This window comes from Arachis duranensis, chromosome 7, assembly GCF_000817695.3.
Source record: "Arachis duranensis cultivar V14167 chromosome 7, aradu.V14167.gnm2.J7QH, whole genome shotgun sequence".
In the NCBI taxonomy this organism is placed as follows: Eukaryota; Viridiplantae; Streptophyta; class Magnoliopsida; order Fabales; family Fabaceae; genus Arachis; species Arachis duranensis.
The window spans coordinates 67,772,286-67,782,814 of record NC_029778.3 but is presented as its reverse complement, the minus strand read 5'-3'; positions in this window follow the sequence as shown (position 1 = coordinate 67,782,814).

The window sequence follows — 10,529 nt, the reverse complement described above, 5'->3', positions numbered from 1 at the left end:
TGCCAAATAAATTGAGTTTATGGTCTTTTTATGGTTCTTTTAGATAAGAAGAAAGGGTAAATGATGCAAGTCATCAGTAACTTAAGGAAAAGTTAGTGAAAAGAACAAGTTTCACACTATAATATTTTTATTTATGTCTTGGTTCATACGCATTCCTTAAATATAGCAGTTGCTTTTAATTTCTAGCTTCAAGCTATATTCCTCTCTGATGCTTTGTTTGGTTATGTTTTCTTTGCTTTGGGTGTTTTACATGGAAATTTGGTAACCAATTTAAATTCTCCTTAATCATATAAACTAGGAATTCATCTGAAAACTAAAGAAGCCTGGAACTTTTTCCTATGATCTCTACTAATCAGGTGTGAGTTACAGAAGGATCTAAATGTGGGTGTAGATGACAATTTTTATTCTTATTGTCATTACTAATCAGGTGATCTTTAGTTATTGTGTAATGTGCATGCATGATCATGAATATTTTTTATTTTTAAGCTGACTCATTTTTCTTTCGTCACCTGATGCGCCGCTATTTGATGGTACATATTGTGCTTAATTTAGGTGGATTCTATCCACTTTTCCCACATTTATCCAATAAAATGGCATGGTTTCATGATTATCTCCTAAATTGTGCTTGAGTGTAAAAACATGCTTTTTAGGCCCTTAATTGGTTGATTTTAATTCACCTTTGATTCCACTAGATGCCTTGATGTGTGTGTTAGTGATCTCAGGTTGAAAAGGCTAGGAATGGATCAAAGGGATGAAGAGGAAAAGCGTGCAAGTGAAGAAATCATGGAAAATGAAGGATTTGGGGTGCTGGAATTGACGCGCACGTGCAAAAGACTCGCACGCGTAGATGTAAGGTCGCATGGCGATGCGTACGTGGTGCACGAAATCACAATCACACTTTTGCAATTCCGCACAACTAACCAGCAAGTGCACTGGGTCGTCCAAGTAATACCTTACGTGAGTAAGGGTCGATCCCACGGAGATTGTCGGCTTGAAGCAAGCTATGGTTATCTTGTAACTCTTAGTCAGGATATCAATAATTCTCAGATTTAATTGTAAAAAGTAAAAGAACATGAAATAAGTACTTGTTTTGCAGTAATGGAGAAGAGGTTGAGTTTTTGGAGATGCTATATCTTCTGAATCTCTACTTTCCTACTGTCTTCTTCTTCATGCACGCAAGACTCCTTCCATGGCAAGCTGTATGTTGAGTTTCACCGTTGTCAATGTCTACCTCCCATCCTCTCAATGAAAATGTTCAACGCGCTCTGTCACAGCACCGCTATTCATCTGCCGGTTCTCAATCATGTCGGAATAGAATCCATTGATTCTTTTGTATCTGTCACTAACGCTCCACAATCGCGAGTTTGAAGTTCATCACAGTCATTCAATCCCTGAATCCTACTCAAAATACCACAGACAAGGTTTAGACCTTCCGGATTCTCAAGAATGGCTGCCAATGGATTCTAGCTTATACCACGAAGATTCTGATTAAGGAATCCAAGAGACGTCCACTCAATCTAAGGTAGAACGGAGGTGGTTGTCAGGCACACGTTCATAGGTGAGAATGATGATGAGTGTCACGGATCATCACATTCATCAAGTTTAGGAACAAGTGATATCTTAGAATAGAAGCAAGCGTGATTGAATGAAAAACAGTAGTAATTGCATTAATCCATCAAGACACAGTAGAGCTCCTCACCCCCAACCATGGGGTTTAGAGACTCATACCGTAGAAGATACAATATGAAACGTGTATTGTGTCATGAGGTACAGATACAATAGCAAAAAGTCTTATTTATAATGAACTAGTGACCTAGGGTTTATAAGAATGAGTAAATGATGTAAAAATCCACTTCCGGGGTCCACTTGGTGTATGCTTGGGCTGAGCATTGAAGCTTTCATGTGTAAAGACTTTTCCTGGAGTTAAACGCCAGCTTTTGTGCCAGTTTGGGCGTTTAACTCCAACTTTTGTGCCAGTTCCGGCGTTAAACGCCGGAAATTCAGAAGCTGATTTGGAACGCCGGTTTGGGCCATCAATTCTTGGGAAAAGTACGGACTATTATATATTGCTGGAAAGCCCAGGATGTCTACTTTCCAACGCAATTAATTAAGATCGCACCAATTGGGCTTCTGTAACTCTAGAAAATCCACTTCGAGTGCAAGGAGGTCAGAATCCAACAGCATCTGCAGTCCTTTTTCAGCCTCTGAATCAGATTTTTGCTCAGGTCCCTCAATTTCAGCCAGAAAATACCTGAAATCACAGAAAAACACATAAACTCATAGTAAAGTCTAGAAAAGTGAATTTTAAATAAAAACTAATAAAAATATAATAAAAACTAACTAAAATATACTAAAAACATACTAAAAATAATGCCAAAAAGCGTATAAATTATCCGCTCATCAGTACGCGTACATGATGTGTACACGTGGATAGCAAATTGTCAAGCGACACGCACGCGTGAACCATGCGTACGCGTCGGTGTTCGCACGGGACCCACTTAAGGTGAATCCGTTGGGGGCGATTTCTGGGCTCCCAGGCCCAAATCCAACTCACTTCTGATGCTATTAAATCCAAGGATTGAAGAGGAAGTAAACAACTAGTTAGACACAAGTCATAATTAGGATTAGTTACCAATTAGTTGGAGTTCAGAGTTAGTTTCTAGAGAGAGAAGATCTCTCTTCTCTCTAGAATTAGGATTAGGATTAGGTTAATCTCTTCTTTAAATCTAGGCTTTAATTCTTCTTCTCATCTACTTCTCTTTCTCAATTTCTAGTTCCTACATCTTGTTCGTCTATTCTTTTGTTGTAATCATCTCCTTTGTTTTGTATAGTTTGTTGTTAATACTCTCTCATTCCCTTTATTTTCTTTTAATGCAATTTGAGGTAATTCATATTAATTGTGCTTTCTTTGATTATTGTTGTTAATTTCTTTACAATTAGTAGTTGTTAGAGTTCATTCTTGTTATCAATTTACCATGATTTCCTTTTATGCCTTCCAAATGTTTGATAAAATGCTTGAAAGGGTGCTAGAGTAGATTTTCTCCTCTTGGCTTAGGTTGAGTAATTAGTGACTCTTGAGTTATCTAATGCTTTTGTTGATTGATAATTAGAAGTTGCTAATCAAATTGCATATCGCTAAAGCTAGTATTTTCCTTAGGAGTTGACTAGGACTTGTGAATCCAATTTGATTATCTTCACTTGAATTTCCTTTATAGTTAGAGGGTTAACTAAGTGGAGCAATGAACAATTGTCATCACAATTGAAGAAGATATTGAGGATAGGACTTCTAGTTCTCATGCCTTGTCAAGGGCTTTTCTAGTCAGTAGTTTATTTCTTCCGCCATTTACATTTTTTGTCCCTTATCTCCCAAACCCCAAAGATATACAACTCAAGACCAATAACAAGAATACTACCCTGCAATTCCTTTGAGAGATGACCTGAGGGGGTGGTTATAGAGGGGGTGGTTATTGGTCATAAGATCTCAAAAAGAGGCATAGAGGTAGACAAGGCTAAGGTGGAGGTGATTGAAAAGTTACCCCCACCTTGCAATGTCAAAGCAATTAGAAGTTTTCTAGGACATACTGGCTTTTATAGAAGGTTCATTAGAGATTTTTCAAAGATTTCCAAACCTTTAAGTAACTTGCTTGTCTCTAATGTACCTTTTATCTTTTATAGAGAATGCATGCTAGCCTTTGATGAGCTTAAAAATAGACTTTTCTCTGCACCTATCATAGCACCACCCTGCTGGGATTTACCTTTTAAGTTGATGTGTGATGCATCAGATTTTGCTGTTGGTGCTGTTTTAGGACATATGAGAGATAAGTTGGTGTATGTTATTTACTATGCTACCAAAATCCTCAATGAGATTTAAAGGAATTACACCACTACAGAGAAGAAACTTCTTGCCAGAGTCTTTGCATTTGATAAATTCAGATCATATAGTATTGGCTCTAAAGTTACTATTTTCACTGATCATGCAGCCCTCAAATATTTGTTGACCAAGAAAGAATCCAAGCCTAGGTTGATAAGATGGGTCTTGCTACTTCAAGAGTTCGACATAGAGATAAAGGATAGAGGTGGAGCAGAGAACAAGGTGGCTGACCACCTATCAAGAATCCCATATGAAGAGGATGAAGCACAATAATTTGAAGTGAATGAAAGCTTTCCTGATGAGCAGTTGATGATGATTCAAGAAAGTCCTTAGTTTGGTGATATAGCCAACTTCAAGGCTATTGGGGAGTTGCCCACCAACATCAACAAGTACATAGGAGGAATCTACTCAATGATGCTAAACACTACATCTGGGATGAGTCCTACTTGTTTAAAAAGGGTGTTGATGGAATCTTGAGGAGGTGTATTTTACAAGAGTAAGGGCAAGAAGTGTTGTGGCAATGCCATGGATCCGCATATGGAGGCCATTTTAGTGGAGAAAGAACTGCAGCCAAGGTGCTGCAATGTGGGTTCTTTTGGCCAACAATATTCAAAGATACAAAGGAGTTGGTGTCAAGGTGTAATGAATGCCAAAGCTGCCAATCTACCCAAGAAAAATGAGATGCCACAGCAATTCATCCTAGAAGTTGAGTTGTTTGATGTGTGGGGAATCGACTTCATGGGTCCCCTCCCTACCTCATACTCAAACAAGTACATTCTAGTGACAGTGGACTATGTTTCTAAGTGGGTGGAGGCCATTGCAACCCCAACAAATGATAATAAGGTAGTCATGAGCTTCTTTAGGAGTAACATCTTCAACCAATTTGGAGTTCCCACAGCCCTTATCAGTGATGGAGGAAGCCATTTCTGTAACAGACCAGTAGAAAACCTCCTTCTGAGATATGGAGTAAAACATAAGGTTGCAACACCTTATCACCCCCAAACAAGTGGGCAGACAAAGGTATCCAACAGAGAGTTAAAAATAATCTTGGAAAAGACTGTGGGAGCTTCAAGAAAGGACTAGTCAAAGAGACTGGACGATGCTCTTTGGGCATATAAGACAGACTTCAAAACACCAATTAGGATGACCCTATATCAGCTGGTGTATGGGAAGGCATGTCACCTACCCCTTGAGCTTGAACACAAAGCCTTCTGGGCACTCAAGCTACTAAACTTTGATAGTAATGCTGCTGAGGAGAAAAGGATCTTACAACCACAAGAATTAGAAAAACTCAGATCTCAAGCATATGAAAATGCCAAAATCTACAAGGAAAAAGCTAAGAAATGGCATGACCAAAAGATGGCAAGAAGAGAGTTTGTACAAGGTCAAAAGGTGCTGCTATACAACTTAAGGCTCAAGTTCTTTCCAAGGAAGCTTAAGTCAAGGTGCTTTGGACCCTTCACCATCCTCAAGGTGTCTCCCTATGGTCATGTAGAGCTTATGGAAGACAAGACACAGAGGATTTTCACTGACAATGGCCACAGGCTTAAACACTACTTGGGGGACTCTTTGGATGAGCAAAGGGTGGGGTACAACCTCAACTAAAGAAGGAGGAACATCAAGCTAGTGATGATAAAGAAGCGCTAGTTGGGAGGCACCCCAGCACTCTGTATCCTTTTTAAATCTTGCTTTCTAAAAAGTAGTTTATGATTGTTAAGATAGATAGTTTAATTTCAGTCTCTTAGTTGATAGTTCTTTAGTTTATTCTCTTTTATTTACTTGGAATGCAAGGTTGCATAATCACTCAATTGAAGTTGGTTGAGTGGGCTGAGAACTAGCTAAAGAGCTAAGTTTGGTGTGGCCACTAATCTACTTAATTTAGGCTTACAACCTTTTGAATGAGTTAATGTTGAAAGTAAGCCCAGAAATTAAGTTTGGTGTGGCCACCACCATATGAAGTTCACACAGCATGCCCAACATGGTCTTAGTTTGAATGTAGTTAGTAAATTGGTGAAGCATACAATGCCACTTTAATGTGTTCAGAAGGAATGTGAAAGATTCGAATTTATTTCACCCTTATGAACACGTTAAATTCCAATGATGAACCCAATTTGCTAGATGCATGGGAATTGAGTTTAGTGTCCCAAGGGACACTCATGAATGGTAATTTAAATGACTCATAATAGAGGGAATGTGAAGGATTTTTTTCATTACTGATGTGGTTTTCAATTTTCAATTAGAGAAGAGGTGGGACCCACATGATTGATAGCTCATCAAGCAAGGAGTCAAAGTGTACTTGTACTTTGAAACTCAACATCTGAGGAAAGTAAAAAGGCAATGATTGGCGCCTCACCCTACGCTAGGCGCCACTCCCAAGTGAGAAAATAATTAATTGTTTTTACCTCCCACCTTCCCCACCTTCCAGACTACTGTTTCTCTTATAAAAGCCACTCAAACCTCCACTACCCTCCACACTCAAAACCCAACTTCACACCCAAAACCTCTGCACTTCCTTCTCTTTTTGTTCCCTTGGTTTTTCTTTTCTTCTACTTGATTAGGGACAATCAAGTCCTAAGTTTGGTGTTGTAGAGCAAACCCTTGTTTTGCTCTCCGTTCTTTACCTCTTCTTCTATTTTCTACAACCTTTCAAACGTCTTTTCTCACCAAATGGCACCACCAAGAGCCTCATCATCAAAGAAGAGAAAGACTAAGGAACTAACTTCCGGATCCTCAAGTTCAAGCTTTAATGAGTACAAGTTCCTCTCATCATTCAACCAAAACCAATTTTATGGTTGGGTGAGTGAGAGGTAAATCATTCTAGAGGTTGGCTTTCTAACATGGTAGGAATGAACACCCTGAGATCAATAGGAAAATCAACAACAGAGGATGGGCACTCTTATGTAACCTACCAGGGAAGGTGGTGGAGAGCTTGGTTAGAGAATTCTATGCCAATGCAGTACCCCAACCTGGGCAACCTTATGGCTATCTTAGCTATGTTAGGGGGAAAGCTATTGACTATAGCCCCTCTAACATAGAAAGGATTCTAATGGTGAAGCAAACAAACTCAACCTGGAGCTATGAAGAAAGGGTAAAGCAACAAGACCCAGGATTTGATGAAATACTCATTGAAATATACATGCTGAATGTGCAGTGGATCAATGACAAAGATGGGAGACCCAACCAACTGAGAAGAAGAGATTTATGCCCCCAAGTTAGAAGGTGGTTGGACTTTATGAGAAGGTCTCTCAACCCCATATCGAACACTTCAATGGTGACTAAGGAGAGAGCCGTGCTTATATACAGCATAATGAAGGAAGAAAATGTCAATATTGGGGAATTGATTGCCAAGAACATCAATAGGGTGCTAAAAAGTACCAAGGATAGCTCAAGGTTGGCATTCCCCAACATCATTTAAAGGCTATGTGATGAGGCAGGGGTTGAGAAGATCGTTGACGAGGTGCTAGTGGAACAAGAGAAGCCTATAACTGCCAAGAAGATGTCCAAAGTACCACAAGGGAGCACAGAGCTCATGCCCATGTACCACAAGGGCCACCACACCAAGAAGGGGAGGTTGAAGATCAACTACAATACTTGGCACTACCACCACCAATTCAACAATTTCATGAAGGATTCAACTGGGAGCAATTGTAAGGAGACATACACCAAATGAGAGGAGATATACACCACCTGAGAGAGGATGTCAACCAACTCAAGGAACAACAACAACAATGGGACCAAATGAATGAGAAGATACAACAACTCCAAGGAAGTATGGAACACCTGAAGGATCAGCAAGCAGTTCAACTGGGGTGAAATGCAAGGCAACCTCAGAATAATCATGGAACAACGATAAAACCAACTAGTGAACCTTGCTGAGTTTAGGCACCTTTATGAAGCCAGAACCATAGCAAGAGGACAATATGATGGCTATGCATAAACAAAATTGAGCTATCTGTGTAATGCAGTAGCCAACATGAACCCCAACTACCTAACATATATGCAAAAGATAGAGGAACTCAGTGCAAGGCAAGAAGAAATTGCATACCAGCATAAAGAAATTGTAAAGGCTTACATGAGAAGGCTGGGATTTTGGAAGTCCAAGGACACAAAGGCACAAGAAGGATGATGATGACTCCTCCTCCTCTAAGAAGAAAGACAAAAGAAAAGGGCCACTGAACTGAAGCTACTCAAGGTTGTTAAGTCTCATGGTTGACACTTTTGAAATTCTGAATTTCTGCTTAATTTTTTTATGTTTAATTTCTGTTTAGTGATAGTTGCAATATTAGGATAGTTTATGTTTAATGTTTAATTTCCTCATGTTCTAAAGTCTTTTATGAGTCCTTGAAGCTTACAAGAAAGAAAATGAAATGTTGTTAAAAGTCTCATGATCATCAATAAAAGAATAGTTTGTTCCCATAAGAGTCTATGGTGAGTTATGCAAAAACAAGAGTAAAAGAGACTAAGACCAAGTGAGAACATTCAAAATTAAGAGATAAGGAACTAAGTATAGGACCTTGGATGAACTTGAAAGAGAATAAGTCATGATAAGCAACTAGACTTGGAGGGTATGACAAGTAGAGGCTAAGGATGTCCCTTAAATATCCATAGAACCAAGAAGTAGTAAGCAACAAAGACCCAAGGCTCTGAGCATCAACTACTAGGATGGAAGGAAACACTAAATAGCTCAAAAGAGTTAGAAATCCTAATAGATTCTTGTGGTGAAGATGTGTCAAGAAAAGAGGGGTATTTGATTTTGAATGTTGGTTAGGAGTTTGGGATTACCGAGTTGGTTTAGTCCATGAAGAAGGTCTGGACCCGATTAATCAGGTTTAGAGACTGTTCCGGCGAGGGACCCAATTAACGAATATTAAAACAAAAATTGAGGATATAGACCCTAAAATAGCATAACAACAATACGAATAAAAATCTATTTATTACTTATTACGCATGCGAATATATTTTTCTTCGTTATCCTATGAGATCTCCGCAAATTCAAAAGTAATAACTTTTTGTTTAAATAAAAAACCATATAATACGATAACAAGAGAGTATTAATAGTAATGTTCTGAAAATCGGTTCGAATCGGCTGGTCGAACTGGTTGAATTGTGAACCGATGAGAAAAGTGATTTGGTTGAAAGGTATAACCGCCTGTTTCAAAAATCAAAATTAAGCCGTTGAACCGAACGAAAACCGATTAGTCAGACCGAACCGAGATCTGGCCGATTTTCACATTTCATCCCAAAATGGCACCATTTTTAGTTTTAAATTAAAAAAATTAGAAAAAATAAAAGAACCCCACTATCACTCACCTTCATTCTGCTTTTCTCTGAAAGAAAAACCCTAGCCTCCATCACTACTCTCTTCTTCAAGCTATGTCACCGCCACCGTCCTACCACCTCCGCCAAATCTGGTACAATCGTCACCCCACTGCTTTAGCATTGTTGTAGCTTGTCTCTATCGCCGCGTCACATCGAGCACCTTCTCATTCTCCTTCCTCTCATCAAGCTCGTCTCACACTCAGCCACTCTCATTCTCCTTCCTCTCATCGAGCTCCTCCCTCACTCCCTCACTTCTGTCCAGCCACTGTTGCAACTTCTTTTCCCTCCATCGCGCAATCACCGTTGTAAATTCCTTCTCCTCCACCGGCGCCAACTCTGTTCCACCGTGCTCCTGTCCTTTTAGCCGCGTCAGCCCTTCGGTCGTGCTCCCTGTCCCTCTAGCTCAATCTACTCTATTCTAGCTTCTAGGTATTAATTTTTTTGTAATTATAATTGACTAATTGTTGTTAGTTAATTTGTAAATTGTGATATTTTATTACTGTGATTTAGGAATTAAGATACTTTTGAATAATTGTTATTACTTAATCTGTAAACTTTGTTGTCGTTACTTGTTACTGGGTTGCATAATTTTTAATAATTTTGACTGTTAAGATTACTGGTTGGAGTGGGTTGTTATAGATTGCTGTGATATTGTAATTGAATTGTATTGTTTGCTCAGACTACTCCAAATGAAGACAATGGCTTCAATTAATTTTAATTTTTTTTCTCTTCTTTTTCATTCTTTGCTCAAAACATTTATTTTTGTTTGAGATTCTACTAGTAGTACTCATATTGAAATTTGAATAATTGAATGGTTAGCTTTGCTCCTCTGCTGTATTGTACATTTGTTATTCTATTTTCTTGTTTTGGATTGAATCATTGAAGGATTAGTTGATTTAGTTTACTGATTAACTGTTGTGTTACTGTTTTATATTTTGTGATTTTTATTTATAGTGATGTGCTACTATTTTGTGTTTTATGGCTCAATTATACTTAAATTGTGACTGAGTTAATGACTTAATTATATTTTAGATTTAAATTATTGAATGATTAATTAATTATTAATTTGCTATGACTACTCTATTGTAATGCTGTTGTATTTTGTGATTTTTATACAATAATAATGTGTTTAGATTGTATGATTATTGATTAATTGTACTTTCGTGTTTTGTGATTTTTATAATGATGTAATGTTTTATATTTTGTGATTCAATTATACTATCTATAATTATGAGATAAGGTATTTATTTATTATTTATTATTTAATATTTAATTATAAAATAATTTTTTTGATTACATTACCATTAAATTAGTTAAATTAATAAATTAATAATTAAAA